The sequence below is a fragment of the Lissotriton helveticus genome, chromosome 7, assembly GCF_964261635.1.
Source record: "Lissotriton helveticus chromosome 7, aLisHel1.1, whole genome shotgun sequence".
NCBI lineage: Eukaryota > Metazoa > Chordata > Amphibia > Caudata > Salamandridae > Lissotriton > Lissotriton helveticus.
Genome location: NC_136068.1, coordinates 62,687,683 through 62,703,974, shown reverse-complemented (window position 1 = coordinate 62,703,974; position 16,292 = coordinate 62,687,683). Strand labels below are relative to the sequence as shown.

General features: G+C 45.0%; 1 pseudogene across 3 annotated transcripts in view; it reads left to right on the top strand.

Moving 5' to 3' along the window:
* The first annotated feature begins 1,342 nt into the window (after positions 1-1,342).
* LOC144768056 (epidermal differentiation-specific protein pseudogene) overlaps positions 1,343-16,292 on the top strand; it is a 65,269-nt pseudogene continuing 50,319 nt past the window's right edge. For 2 of the 3 annotated variants that reach the window (XR_013598454.1, XR_013598453.1), the window contains exon 1: positions 1,361-1,380. The product of XR_013598454.1 is annotated as an epidermal differentiation-specific protein pseudogene, transcript variant X3 (transcript). Of the gene's footprint in view, positions 1,381-16,292 lie in introns of all 3 variants that reach the window. The other variant, XR_013598452.1, reaches the window with a different exon arrangement.

Below are 16,292 nucleotides of genomic sequence, written 5' to 3'. Positions count from 1 at the left end.
AAACATTAAAAAAAGTGTTTGGTTGAACGTACTTTCAATTGCAGGAGTTTATCAATCTTACATTAATGTTTGTGATTTACACATCAAGGTGCACATTTTTTATGAATTAGTTGAACATCATTTGGAATGGGTACATTTCAAACCTATCCACGTTTTTTTCAAAATTCGTCATTCCCTCAACTATTTGATCAGTTTATTTAAAGAAGTGCTTTGTGAGTGCGATGCATGGTTTTGATCCACATGGTAAAAATGTGTCCACCAACCTCCCCACCATGCCATGTCCCACCCAACTTAGCCCTGCCCCAAATCCTGTTGCCCCCCCACACTCCCACAGTCAACTGTGCAGCCCGCAGTGATACCCCAGACTGTGCATTTCTTCCCCTCAGGAAATGTTTATAAGCACCCCTGGTATAGGACATCCGGCTAAAACCAGTTCATGTCTCAGCCTCTCTATTTAGATTGTTTACTTCTCTACCTATTCTAAACAGTGTGGCACACAAATCCTCTGCATTTTAGCCAGTGTCCCACATCTGCCAAATTCTAAGGGGCCGATTCACAGAACTAACTTAAGACAAAATCCAAAATGTACTACTTTTGATATTCACAGAAGTTAGGATTTTGTCTTAAGTTTGCCTTAAGACAAACTTAAGACAAACTTAAGACAAAATCGTAACTTAAGTCTGTCTTAAGTTTGTCTTAAGACAAACTTGAGACAAAATCCTAACTTCTGTGAATACCAAAAGTAGTGAGTTTAGGCTTGTGTCTTAAGTTTGTTCTGTGAATCGGGCCCATAATTCACATCTATGTGTCTTCCAAACTTAAAAGTTCCAACTATTTCGGTGCTCAGTTGCTAGCCAGTTAGGTTCCTGCTTTAGAAATACTAAAACACACATGCATACATACATGCATACATACATACATACAAGTATTAGCCTAATATAAGGGCATATTAGTGTTCACTGGGCAAAAGGGTATTGCACCACCACCTGAGTAGTGGTGAGCAGATCAGTCAATTCGCATATTAATTGCCACAACTTGCAAGAGTGGTCAGCATTAGAGACTGTGCAGTTCTGGGTGAAAGGATTGTTGCCCAACCAGTTCCTGCTGAGCTGGATCTAACTAAACCGAGCAGCCTTTAATCACCTGCATTTGACAGAAGTAGGAGGTATGCAACTGTTCCCTGAGGGTTTAAGTGTCATTCTGTCTTTACCAAAGAAATAAAAAGAACATTCAAGTGTTTCTAGGTAATCACTCAACAGGTGGGATGGTTGCAGAGGGAGTCTATTACCCAGGGGGCCTGGGAGGTGCTTGAGCCAGGCTTATATAAATCAGGTGCCTAGTAGGTAAATGTGAGGGGTGCAAGACGGGAACCATCTCCTGGTGAGTACCCTACATGTTTGATAGCAGTTTGATTTACTAACTATGATATTCTTAAAGGGAGATATTACACTGGGGAAGTTGGAGTTTCGTAGGCTTTGTGCATGCATCGGCCCTCTTACGCAAACACACCTTGCACATAACACATCCATACACCTATACTTTAGACAGATATACGCACAAACATGCTCACACCTTACAAAAAGATGCACACTCTTGCAAAACCATACACAGATCTATAAAGACACATATATTTTTCAAAAACACTCATATCACAATGCTATATATGAAAACAGAAACAAACACACACATATTCCCACACACCTCACCCCTGCAACCAGAACCAATTGGAATAGTTTAATATATGGAGTCAGGGCACAAGTCAATTGGAGCATGGGGAAAAACAATATGAGGCAGGAGTACAACAAGTGTAAAGAACAGGATGCAGGCTATGAATATACTCAAGCTACACCAACTAGCACAGTATTCTCCAGTGAAATCCCTCTTACAGAACATCGACTGGATCCATAGGTAGAGGTGTCCCATTCCATCTTTAACTTGATGACTTTTGTGAGACAGCAAGACATATTAATGAACACAACAAATGTGGATGACATGGGTGACTGATACACATAACGTGCAGTAACACACATATGTATTTCCAGCACTTGTATACAATGAGCCACTGCTCATCAGGAAGATAAAGGTGTGAGGCATCCGGAATGGAATAATCGCAACTCTAAAAGTGTATCCCTAGCCATTCAGTGAAAAAATAGACCTTCCACAGGCAGTCTGTAGGAAAGTGCTCCTTTTTGACATGGCTTCCCCAACTTTTGTCTGGTACATGATGTGATTTTTACTGAAAGTGCACTGGGTCCCTGCTAACCGGGTCCTCATTGCTAGAGCTCTTTCCCAAAACTGGGCAGTTGTTCCCCCAATTGGGAAAGCTTTTAGCACCATCTGTACGTCCCTAGTAGATAATGCCCTGGTACCCAGGATTTACAGTAGTAAAGATTGTCCCTAGGGGCTGCAGCACAAGGTTTGCCGCCATAAGGGACCCCTTACCAAGCACAGTCAACTGCCATTGCAGGTTGCATGTATTGATGCAGACAAAAGTGAAACCACAAAATGTCACACATCCCTGTGTGCCATTTCGCCTACCACTGCATATGATATTTCCGAGTCACCCCTCCAGCAGGCCTGACATCCCTAAGGTATGGTGCTTATATGTTATATGTGAGGGCACACCTGCATGAGCAGATAGGCCCCTTTGCTGGTCAGTCCTAGTAATACCATTACAAGTGATCAGAGAAGCCATTTTAAACATGTTCTGGACACTGGTGAAAACAAGTTCCCCAGGTTAAAGATGGCTTCACTGAAAATAGGAATGTTTGGTATCAAACAGCTCGTATTTTTGAACCCAAACTGATGCCAGTGTTTATTTTACCAATACATCCACCCAAAGGGCACCTTAGAGGTGCCCCCTGAAAACCTACCTGCCTCAAGTGTGCTTGCTGACTGAATACTTCCAGCCTGCCACCCAAAACACTCTTCTGACCTCCTAGGATGAGGACCTTTACTCTCAGTATACCCAGAACAAAGGCCTATCTGGGAGGAGGTTGTAACACCTCTTCCCACAGGATGACCTGCTGATTAGCCTCCTTGAGCTGGCAATCTACGGAGAAGCGGCTGCCTTTGCAATTCTATTCTGGCTCCTCTCACAAGAGAGGATTCCACCCCCCTGTCCAAAGCCTCCTTGGCACCAGGACAGGATTGGAAAATTAGCTAGTCAGGTTGGCGTGCCACCTCTAGGCTAGTACTAGGTGGGCTAGTGCGAGGTGAACATGAACATTCAGAGGTATCCATATTTGTGATGCCAAACCTAGGAGTTCTGGGACAGGGTTATGCCCACTTCCAACAGGAAGTGGTCATATAGGGGGCATAATGACACCAAGGGTCAGTAGCTCATTGGCTACTACCCTACAGTCCCCTACCACCCTTACATTCTGCATTTAGAGGAATCCCTGGCACCAGAGAAGCAGATTCTGATGACCTACAAAGAAGAAGGAGACAAAGACTTGCAAAACCAGAAGACTGAGGAAAGCAAATGACTTGGCCCCCAGCACAGCAGCCATGTCATCCTTTCTCCACCTGCTCTGCCCTAAAGATGACTTGTCTTGCAGCTGTGTGCCTTTAATCCCTAAGAAGGCGGCTTGCCTTCAGGAAAAACTCAAAACCTCCCCTGAACATTGGACCTGTTCAGAAAAAACACCAAAGACAGGACTCTAAGGCCTCCGGAGCAGCCAAAACCCAACACCTGAAGCAACCACTGCACCCATCACCTCTGGCCCGAGCTGAAGTTAGCCAATGGTGCCAACAAGGTTCACCAGCCCTCCAGACCCCTTGTCCATCATGGTTTCACCCCTCGTGGACTCCCCAGCGATGTCCTTAGTCTCTGCACACAGGCCCCCTGGACCCCAACTGCTCCAGTGCGAAAAACCGAACTTCTAAGGTCACTTATGCACCCAGTGCCCCTCAACCATGGAGAAAAGGACCAAAGGTGTCCCCCCATACCGGAGACCTCTTTCTGGTTGAGCCTCACTGGCGTCCTAGCCAGAGCCTGCAGTCGGTGTTTGCAGTAACCGATCTCCATTAAAACCTATTGGGCACCTGATGCTGTTTTGCACCAGACTGCCACTTGTGGTGTACTGCTGGTGCTGCCTTGGACCTTTCCCACCACTCAACTTAATTCCTGGAGATTGGTTTTGTAAGTCGAAGTACTGTACCTGTTTGCAGAACTTGTTCTTTCTGCCAGACGATAACATTGCAGAATTTATTTTTGAAAATGTACTTACCTGAATGATTTTACTCTGATGCCTAAAATATATATAAAGATACTTGCTATTTGTATTAATTGGTGTGGATCTCCTTGAGTTGTGAAGTCATTTATTAATCATATATGTGTATATTTTGCAATGTTTTGCACTCCTTTCTGTTAAGCCTAATGTTGTTTGACAACACTACCCTCTGACAGAGCACTTTGGGATTGCATAGCAAACCCCTGTCCATGAGTAAGGGAACTCCTGGACTCTTTACACGGTACATCAGATTATTGATATATTACGTAAAGAGCCAGCTTCCAACATAGCCCCACACATTGGCTCTCTAAGTGCTGTTGCCTCAGAGACCCTTCATCAGCACCAACATTCTTACAATTCTGGTAGTAGCTCAAAAAGACCACTTCAAGGAACACAACCTTAGATGGGCTGACCTCTCATCCCTTCACTAGCTCCACCTTCTCCCTCTTTATCGTTCCACTCATTGTATCCTCACTGGGGTTTCCACTTGAACAGGGTTCTCTTCCTATCCTGTTAGGTTCACACTTCAGCGATGCCAAATATACACACATACATCAATGTCTTTGGTCTGGGGTGTGCTGTATGAACTAAATGTACAAGTGCCTGGCAATATTGCAACTGATGACACAGGTTTTTGATCAAATGTCTTGCATTGTCCCATCCTTGCTTTTAAAGCAATTAAATCAAGCCTTTGGCAGATCAAGTGCCTGCCCAGTGGGGTTTTGAGAACAGGTGTGGGCATTCCAAGTCACTGGCAGCAGGATCATATAAACAGTCCAAGACAACTTTACCTGCTTTTCCAGCATTCACTTATATCAGTCAATGTATGTTTTTGGAATGCTAATTTCATCTGGTTATATTGTGTGTTTGTCTGTATTTATGTGCAGGTGCCTTAATCACCATGTTGCGACCCAGCTGTTTTCAACTTTTCTTTAGCCTGCAGCAGTTTATTGAGATGTTATATGGCTGGTGGTATATCACCTGCTGGTGTTTAGTTGCTTTGGATAAATATTTTTCGGGGTTCAATCCAAACCTGCAGTTTTTGAGAGTACATGTCAAGCATACCGTCAACCATACCGCCACATGCTGGGTGGACTCAGTGCCTATTGATCTGTCGAATAGTGCTATTTAAGGTGATCATGCAGACATGGGTGTATGAGGGCAGCATTGAGAGCTATGGTTAAATGACAAACTAGCGGAAAGTGCAGCCTGAACCTGGATGGAATGTGCAAAATATGTGTGCAGAAGAGCACACCAATGACAATTTGGTGTATGAGTTAGTGTTATGGTATTAAGTTGGTAACAGAGTGAAGCCAGCAGAATATCCCAGAGAGCTGAAGACTTGCTGCTAATATCATGTAGTCAACTCACGCTTTTCACCTTTCTGTAGGTCAATAAATGGAGTATTGTAAACTTGATATATGTATATATATATATATATATATATATATATATATATTTTGCAAAACAAAAGAGTCGGCACAGCCAGGGTACTTTGCAGCCTTATTTTAATACTGCTTCACCCCACCAACTCGTTTCAGCCACAACTGGCCTTGCTCACGGACCGTGAGCAAGGCCAGTTGTGGCTGAAACGCGTTGGTGGGGTGAAGCAGGATTAAAATAAGGCTGAAAAGTACCCTGGCTGTGCCGCCTCTTTTGTATTGCAAAATTCGTTCTGGGTCAAGATCCGACCCCTGGGCAGAGCACACGCTGTGGAGCGCTCTCACACGGCTGAGGATCACTTTGTGATATATATATATATATACTATATATATACTACTATTATAAAGGAAGAACTTTGAGGCTTTGAGACGGGTAAACTCGGGAACCACAGCGCCAATCCACACACCCGATACATCTTTGTAATCCTCAGGGTGTGCAGATGGACATAGGCTATATAAAGTAAAAAAATACGTAATATTTAAAAATAATTACATTAAATAAAAATAGTCCCTGAGAAGTAGCACCGGCCGCGACCTGTGTGCTCACGTCAGGACATGGCGCGGGGGAGGAGCGGTGATGAGCGGCCGGTGAGGAGCAGCGGACCGGGCGGACATGGTTATTGATTAGGGCTTCATGGCGTATAGGCCGATTTCCACTAAGTTCATCTTGGGTTACAAGTTATGTGGTTTCTTTTCTGCGAATTAGTGGGTTTAAAACTGGAAATGTCCAAAGTCTTTTTGGTCACGGACTGTTGGCAGGTTTGCGGCTCCGTACCCGGTCCCAGGCAAGCCAAGCACTTCACGGCCTGCTGTTCGCCCGAGTTTGGTTTCGTCTCTGCTTTCCAGGGCGGGCGGAGGGGAGAGAGCGGGCGCTGGACGGGTGAATCGGGCTTTCAGCAGCAGAAGAGGGAGTGAAAAAATCTGCTGCTAAATGAACCCAGTTTGTTCGTAATCCATCATCAGAAAGAGACATTTCAATGCACTGAATCTACCTGCAAAATAAACTCATTGTGTGTGATGCATGTGCCAATGTTCCAGTCCAGGCCAAGCAAAACAAAGCAAACAATGCTCATCTGAGCCCCGTCTCCCTTCTGTTCTTGCGTCTGCCCTTGCATTCTCGGAGTCTGGGCGCCGCAGAGTGCAGGCCAGTGGTCGTAAGGGGCATGATGCCAACTGAATTCCAGGAACATGAGAGGTCGGGGCTGCTGGGGGGTGCCGTTGTGTAGTGCCCCTGCACACACACAACCCCTCACAGCAGACAGCGCCTCCCGGACTCATCTTGAGCGAGTTTGGGGTGCTGCTGCTCCCCGGGCGCCCAGTCTCTCAAGGAGTGGCCCTGCCTTCGGACAGTGCTTTAAAATACCAGAGGTAGAAGAACAAGAAATAATGCTTTAGCACACTGGTGACTGAGGAATGCAGAGGAATGTTTTAATCCATGGTGTAGACGTACAGGACGGCACAGCACTTTATACTCCCATACAAGAGGGTGAAGTGAAGTGCTTTGTAACACAGGAACAGCAAGGAGACAAACCTGGAAGACAACCACATTGAAAGGTGTCTACAGGACTCGTGCGCCCTCTCGTGGTAAAAAGATGTAATGCGCGGCGTGTGCACATAAGGAGGTAGTTACAGGGAGGATAAAACCAGCCAGACTTTGTGTGGATGCAGTGTGCAGCCTGACAACTTTACCCTCTGGATCCTGGCCCACCATCACATAGCACAGAACCTGACCGTCTACCACACCCGGCCTCAACACAGCACAGGAGGTGTTGAATGAATACGTCTTTATTGTATAACATCTATATCTATATCCATACTACTATTATAAAGTAAGAACTTTGCACCTTTGAGGCGGGTAAACTCGGGAACCACAGTGCCAATCCACACACCCGATACATCATTGTAATTGTCAGGGTGTGCAGATGGACATAGGCTATATAAAGTATAAAAATATGCGCTATTTAAAAAATTTACATTAAAAAAGTAGTCCCTTCGAAGTAGCGCCGGCCGCGACCTGCGTGCTAACGTCAGGAGCGCGGGGAGGAGCGGCGTCCAAGAATGCAAGGAGGAGCGGCAGACATGGCACGGGGGAGGAACGTTGACGAACGGCGGAATGGTGGTGAGGACCGGCGGACAGGCGGGAGGAGCGGTAAGCGGCGAGGAGCGGCGGAGCGGTGAAATGAGGAGCGCGGGGGAGGAGCGGCGGCTGAGGTAAGGCTCCGGGCAGGCGGGGGTCGGGGCAGTTGGGGGTCGGGGCAGGCGGGGGGCGGGCGGGGGACGGGACGGGGCGGGCGGGGGCCCAGGCTGCTTGACAATGTCGGGGCGGGCGGGGGGCCGGGCTGCTGCTGCACAATGTTGGGGCGGGCGGGGGTCTGGGAAGCCTGATTGCTCCCGGACAAGGTCGGGACGGGCTGCTAGTATATATATATGACATTTTGGTAGTCAAGTGTAAGCACAACTTTTCTTTAAAACTAACTATGAGACATAGCTCTTGTTTTGATGTTGGCTTGCTGACTTAAATATGAAAAGGCCATGATGTTATCAATTGTTGAACAGCCTTTGCGGAAACCTGTTTGATAAGGGGGAAGGGTTTTATTTTCTTCAACCCATCTGTTTAGTTCTGTCAACAGGGTGTTTGCATAGGTTTTCCCTTCGATGTCCAGAAGTGCGATTAATCTGTAGTTTTCTGGATCTGTGTTCACGCCCTTTTTGTATATGGGTTGTAAGATTGACCCACGCCACAAGGCTGGCACCTTGGCCAGTAGTCGACATTCGGTGAATAGGTTGGATAGGACGCTTCCCCAATATGTTGGGTCTTCCCTAAACATCGCGCCAGGTAGGCCATTAGGTCCTGGTGCCCAGTCTTTCCTTATCTTTTTAACTACTTTTTCAACAGCTGTTACGTCTTGATCTTTGCTCACGACTACATTAGTAGGTTCCACTCCGTTGTTTGTGCTCTCTATGTGGCCATCCATGGTCCTTCCGAATTCAGTGCAACCTTCCTTTCCCACATAAATTGCTGCCACGTGTCTCAACCATGCGGCGGCGTGTACCGAATTACGCTGATCTAATTTATCAATATACAACTGGGCTATATATTGCAAGAGTTGTCGATATTTCTAAGGTTTTGCTAGCTCGTGAATCTTGATCCATTCTTCATCAAGCTTGTTTTGCTTGAGAGTCCATAACATTTGTTTCCGCTCTTTCCGCAGTTTGTTGCGCTTGTCCAGTGTTCTTTTCGAGGCTTCAATCTTATGTGCTCTTATGTGCTATTTTAGCATTGTTTAGGTTACAAGTAATGGCCCTCAGTTTTGTGTTGTTATGCAAAGTTTCTATGGTAGGTTTCTCTTTTGGATTAGTCCCAGCTTTCTTCAAAGTTGTTTTCAGGGCGGTGGTCTGACCAATTTCCCATGTTGGACTCAACACCTGAGTGATTGCCTGTGCGTTCTTGTTCTTCTTTCCAGTCCGTGAATGCCTGTCGCCTGATGCTTGTTCCATTTTATTCTTCTCACCAGGGCATATTCCTCAATGCCTGTCGATTTGGCTACAAGATGATTCTTTTCCGTTTTTTGATAGTGATGTTCAATTCAACCTGGAGTAATGTGTGATTGCTAGTGTCATCTGAACGGATTTCAAAGTTTTCGATTTTGCTGGAAAGTTGGTTACATAAAAAATATAGTCAATTGTGGAGCAATTGTTAAATGTAGTTTTCCTTTGGTTGTTTGGTTGTTTGAGTCTGAGTTTTTTAGTAGATTCTCGACTGAATTGAAGTCGTAATTTAATAGAATATTATTAAAAGTTCTTTCCGCACTAGTTAGGTGCTGCCTTTCGCACTGCTTTGTTCCCAAGCAGTGCAGATTGACGTCCCCCACAAGCATTTTCACTGATGACCATTGTTGTGATCATATGTTTTGTGGACTCTAGTTTCGATTAACCAAATGCGATTAAGTATACGTTTATCAAAAGCAGTGAGAGGCTGTCTTTCTTGTCACTTTTTCCTTCAATTGAGAGTGCCTGCAGCATATTTGAGTCAGTGTTTATAGTCCTTACTGTTAGTTGTTTTGCATTTTTAACATACGTCGAGATCCCACCTGATGGTCTTCCCTAGCGGTTGTGTTTGATGGCTAATTTGTAGAAACCAGCATATCCTTCTGATGTACTGGTTCTGTGGCCCAGGTTTCTTGTAGGCATATGATGTCACTCTCTAGCAGTTTATTTATTGTTGTGTCTTGCTTAAAAGCTTTTTGTGAACCTGCCACGTTCCAAGTGACAAGTTTGAGCCTGTGTGGTGTCTTTTGAAATAGCCCTGATATCCCGGTATTTACCACTGTTTCCAATTTTATCTCGGGCTGCGCACAAGGGTCCCTTTAAGAGTCCGCAATGTGCTCTTTTACGTCAGATATAATTAGTGCTGCTTTGTGTGTCACTGTTGTTCCCCTGGTAATTCTCCCTTCATCGAGTTTTCTGGGGTGCATCTTCTTTTATTATTTTGTTTGTGGTTGTTTCGTCCTGTGTTCTAACTGATATACTTAAGTTTTTATAATTCCGATATAGTTGTACATTTGAATTTGCTATGGGGGTGTTCCTTTACTTTCTTTGTGTGGTAGGCAGTATTTGATGGTTCAAGTAAGATTAGCAGATATTTTTCTTGCTCAGGTAACATGATTGTTATCCCCCAATTTTTGAAGACTTCTTTTTCCAAGAACACAGCTTCTGAAATGTGATGGTTTAACCAGGTCACTACTGTGTTTTCCTGGGTGGGGTCTTCGTCCCTTGGTTAGAAGTGAGCACTCACCATGTCTACACTTGTTATATTGGACAGAGATGGTATGTGTTGAAGAAGCCTTAGTAAATTGCCCCTATTTAAGATGTCGTGCCTGCCCTTTGATTTGATTGCATGCTTTTTCCACTGGCTGAAAGTAGGAGTCAAAGAACTCAGAGCAGGGGAAAGGAAGATGGATCAGCGAGATGGCTCTCAGCAGTAGTTCAGGTTTCTCACCAATGAGGAGAAGACAGTTTTTCTGCATCCAGTGATGAAGCACATGTAAGCAGTGAAATACTTTCAATGGGTTGCAAGAGTTGTTGTCAAGTTTATATACCTGCTTATCATCAGCACACATGCATAGTCTACCTTTTAGGAGTTAGTGACCTGAATGAGAGGGATCATGCAAATGTGGAATCGGATCGGTTATATCGTCTTTGGTGTCCCCACGGCTCATCCCTCTGACCCACACTCTGCAGCGCATATATGACACCACTGGCCAACATCGTCAGATCTCAGGGCCTCAACATAGTAACCTACGCAGATTACATCCCACTCAACCTCTCCCTCAATAATGACCCCACCAGAAACAGAATCAATTTCCACAGATGCATGACAAGTGTTACTGACTTCATGAAGAACATCAGGCTTAAGCTGAACACAGACAAGACAGAAATACTGACTTTCAGCAACAACAGCAACCCAATGGAGCAACTCCTGGTGACCCTAAGACCTGGGACCCGCTCCTATACCCACCAACCATACAAGAAATTTAAGGATCATCTAAGATAACAAGCTCACCATGAAATCACAGATCAACGCCATCTCCCCCACCTGCTTTCTCACTGTGCATGCTACATAAGATCTGGACTATGGCAACACTCTCTACATTGGAATCACCACACACATCCTACAGAGACTTCAAACCATACAGTGCCACAACCATATTCGTCCTTGAACTCTGCAGACAAAACCACAACAACCCACCTTAGGCAACTCCCCTGACTTCCCTTACAGAATAGATACCAATTCAAGCTGCTTACTCATGCACATAATGCCCTACGCAACTAAGGACCAGCCTACATTAACCACTGACTCAATTGCCACCAACCATCGGGAAGATTTCGCTCTTCCTCCCTATCACTTGCCTAAACTCCTCGCATCTACCTAAGCAGAAGTGGAGGATGCTCCTTCTTCCATATCGCAGGGAAGACATGGAATAGAATCCCCACGCAGCTCCGAGCCATCATCTCACTTTAAGAGTCCCAATTGGCTTTTAAACCCGGCTGTTCAAATGGACCTCCTAGAACTTGCAAGAGCCTAGATGCCCGATCAGGTGATTATCAGTGCAATATAAATCTTTGTTGATGAATTTATTGAGTCATCCCACTGCATAAATTGGAGATGACTGACTCAGTCAGCTTCTGACTCTGAATTGGCACTTGAGTACAGCTTTACAAGCACATATGGTCAGTTACACTGGCCTTAATGCAATATATATTTACTGACCACTCATAAATATTCCACAGCTAGTAGCTGAACCTGGTGCCTGCCAGCAAGAGACTGTTGGTTTTGCCTAATCCACTTTCAATAAACTACATTAAAATCTTATGTTGACTATTGTTGGGTACCCTTCATGATGTAGATTGGAACTTCCATGTGGAAGTTCTGGAAGTGGTGGAGAGGACATTTGAGAGTTGCAGAGAGAGGTGGTAACGAAGTACCTCTCCGTTGACTGCGGTAACTTCTTTTCACTGGCGATGAGGTGCCAACAGGACAGCCACGCCTGTAGTTTCCTGTCTTTTGTCCGCAAAGCAGCGTCGTAATTTAAAGCTGTGCCTGGCCCGGAGACTTCAAGTTCCACATCCACGATGGAATCGTCAAGATTTAATGACTACCTGGTAAATCAAAAGGATTGGCAACTCATTTTACAAGGTACGTGCTTTTTTTTATGCTGTGGAGCGCTCGTGATCTCATTTTATGCGCTCTGCTCGAGACCCATTGCCTGACTCTGCCCGAGACTCTTTAGGCACTGCGTCATCACGTAAATCTAGTGCGTGCCTTCATTTTATATCTGGAAGTAACCAGGCATTGCTGTACTTTTGCCCAGCAACAAGCGTTTCAAGGCAACCACCAAAGTAAATAGCGCACGTATTTTAACAGTGATGCGTACGCTGCTTTGTCTGTCAAAGCAACCACCAAGTTAAATACTGCATGTGTTTAAACAGAGATGTGAACACTACATTGTCTTTATGAGCCCATTTAAGTGTGAAAGGAACCATACTTCAAGGAACCACCAAATTAAACAGCGCACGCATTTTCACAGCGATGCGCACGCTCTATTGTTATTGAGAATGTATCCAAGCGTGACAGGAAGCAAGTATTCATAATTAAGTTTCTTCTCATGCAATCAACCATCTGCTTAAAATAAACATGATATCGAGCATCGTGTAATTCTTATGGACACAAACTTTCTACTGCCAAGGAATTTTAAGCGTGTGTAAATAAGAACATCGCTTCCAGTTTCCCAGTGTTTACTTTCTATTAACCAACTCGGTTCTCTTCCTGCTCGACTACACCAGCTGAACCAAGTGCATGACTGCTGCAGAGTGAATGTCAAACATTAATGCCAGTTAAAATGTCTATCTTAAATGAATCATTTGATTCCCTTCACGCTCGAGTGCACAAGTTCAATAGAACAGACACGCTGCCGTTTGCACTCCACTGTGTAAAGAATTCAATTCAATTAAAAAAAGTCAGTGTGACCATAAAAGTACAACTCCTAAAATCATATGTTAAAATACACAAGGGCATTAAGCATGGGCGTAAAATCCGTTCCGTTCGCGGAATTTGAGGATTTTCTGCAATTTCGCTGTCCTCGAATCTCGCGAAATTGCAGAAAAATCCGCGAAATCGCGTTCAGGGCGGATTTTCAAAAACTGAAGTACATGAAGCACTTACAGGGTTACAGCAGGTGCCCAAGTTGAAGCTAATTTCTTTGCAACCATTTACAAAATGGTTACAAAGAAATTAACTTCAACTTGGGCACCTGCTGTAACCCTGTACGTGCTTCCTGAGCGGCGCCTCCAGAGTTGTTGCCTATTTGCAACTATTCTCTGACCCGGCTCTGACCCTCGAAGCAGGGTCAGAGAATAGTTACAAGTATGGCACAATGCTTCAGGCTGTCACAAAAATTAAACCACAACAGGAAGCACTTACAGATAAGGAAGCAGGTGCCGGACTTGAAGCTCAAATTCAGTAACACATTAACCAGCCCCCGGTTGAGGCTGGGCAGGTGTGCTTTCTCCCCATAATATACAGTGGTGAACCAGTGGGTGCTGTGATGAACCAGAGAGTGACAGTGATGAACCAGAGGGTGGCAGTGGTGATCCAGAGGGTGGCAGTAATGAACCAGAGGGTGGCAGTGATGAACCAGAGAGTGGCAGTGGTGAACCAGAGGGTGCTGTGATGAACCAGAGGGTGGCAGTGATGAACCAGAGGGTGACAGTGATGAACCAGAGGGTGGCAGTGGTGAACCAGAGGGTGGCAGTGATGAACCGGAGGGTGACAGTGATGAACCAGAGGGTGGCAGTGGTGAACCAGAGGGTGGCAGTGATGAACCAGAGGGTGGCAGTGATGAATCAGAGGGTGGCAGTGGTGAACCAGAGGGTGGCAGTGATGAACCAGAGGGTGGCAGTGATGAACCAGAGAGTGACAGTGATGAACCAGAGGGTGGCAGTGGTGATCCAGAGGGTGGCAGTAATGAACCAGAGGGTGGCAGTGATGAACCAGAGAGTGGCAGTGGTGAACCAGAGGGTGCTGTGATGAACCTGAGGGTGGCAGTGATGAACCAGAGGGTGACAGTGATGAACCAGAGGGTGGCAGTGGTGAACCAGAGGGTGGCAGTGATGAACCGGAGGGTGACAGTGATGAACCAGAGGGTGGCAGTAGTGACCCAGAGGGTGGCAGTGATGAACCAGAGGGTGGCAGTGATGAATCAGAGGGTGGCAGTGGTGAACCAGAGGGTGGCAGTGATGAACCAGAGGGTGGCAGTGGTGAACCAGAGGGTGCTGTGATGAACCAGAGGGTGGCGCTGCTAAACTGCTAAACTGCCCGGGAGCCCTGTGGGTGTGAGCCCCTGCGCTGCTGAGCTGCCCAGGGGTTGTGAGACCACGCGCTACTGAACTGCCCCAGTGCCCAGTGGGTGTGAGCCCCCGTGCTGCTGAACTGCCCCGGAGCCCTCTCAGTGTGAAAATCATTTGTGCTCAATTGCCTAGGACCCTCTGGGTGTGAGCACACATTGTGCTAAGTGTCCCCCTGCCCCCAGTACATATATACCCGTACCGCACAGCACCATTATGCTCTTGCACCATGAAGTCTGGTGCCTGGATGCTCCTGATCCGTGTAGGTGGCACCGTCTGTTGCAGTCAAATGTAAAGTCATAACTTGCTACACAGCACCAATAAACACCAATAAACATGTGTCCCCCCTGGCACCGGTATGCGTATGTACCAGGCGTGGAGCACCCGCATGCCACTGCACCCTACTGTCCAGCGCCAGCATATGCCTGTACGGGGCAGTTTAGTATGAGATGGGACATTGTCCGGCAGCAGCAGCTGCATGCGCCTGAACCCACTGAGCAGGATCAGAATGGCTTTGTACCAACACGCGCAGCAGAGCTATCTTGGACGGGAAACCACCTTTACAACGCAACTTTTACAACGAACTACCATTACAACGAAAGTTTTACAACGCAAAAACTTTTACAACGCATACCATTACAACGCAGGATTTTACAACGCAAGTACCTTTACAACGCATACCATTACAACGTAAGTATTGGTAAGTATATAAATATTTTTAAAATATTATATGTTTGGGTGTTTTGGAAAAGGGGTATTTTTAGGGTTCAGGGTCAGTTTTCAGTTTTTGGGTAAAGGGGTATTTTTAGGGTTCAGGGTCAGTTTTTAGTTTTTGAGTAAAGGGGTATTTTTAGGGTTCAGGGTCAGTTTTCAGTTTTTGGGTAAAGGGGTATTTTTAGGGTTCAGGGTCAGTTTTCAGTTTTTGAGTAAAGGGGTATTTTTAGGGTTCAGGGTCAGTTTTCAGTTTTTGGGTAAAGGGGTATTTTTAGGGTTCAGGGTCAGTTTTCAGTTTTTGGGTAAAGGGGTATTTTTAGGGTTCAGGGTCAGTTTTCAGTTTTTGGGTAAAGGGGTATTTTTAGGGTTCAGGGTCAGTTTTGGGTTTTTGGGCAAAGGGGTATTTTTAGGGTTCAGGGACAGTTTGGGGTTTTTGGGGTACAGGGTTAATTTGTAAAAATAAAATAAAATTATATTTAAATTAAATTAATTAAATGTAATTAAATAAAAATTAATTATATTTTAATAATTTAAATTAATTTAAATTAAAAAAAATATTTTTAGGGTTCAGGGTCAGTTTTGGGTTTTTGGGGTACAGGGTTAATTTGTAAAAATAAATTAAAATTATATTTAAATTAAATTAATTAAATAAAATTAAATAAAATTTAATTATATTTTAATAATTTAAAATAATTTATATTAAAAAAATATTATATACTTACCAATATTTACGTTGTAATGGTATGCGTTGTAAAGGTACTTGCGTTTTAAAATCCTGCGTTGTAATGGTATGCGTTGTAAAAGTTTTTGCGTTGTAAAAAATTAGTTGTAATGGTAGTCGTTGTAAAAGTATGCGTTGTAACGTCATACATCCATCTTGGACATCTGAAGGATTCTGGGGTGCTGTGCCAAACGTATTTTTGCATCTATGAGTTTCCCGAGCGCCATCCCCGTGTAGCTCCTGTGACCAGGAGGCTGCTTTCTCCTCATCTGATGC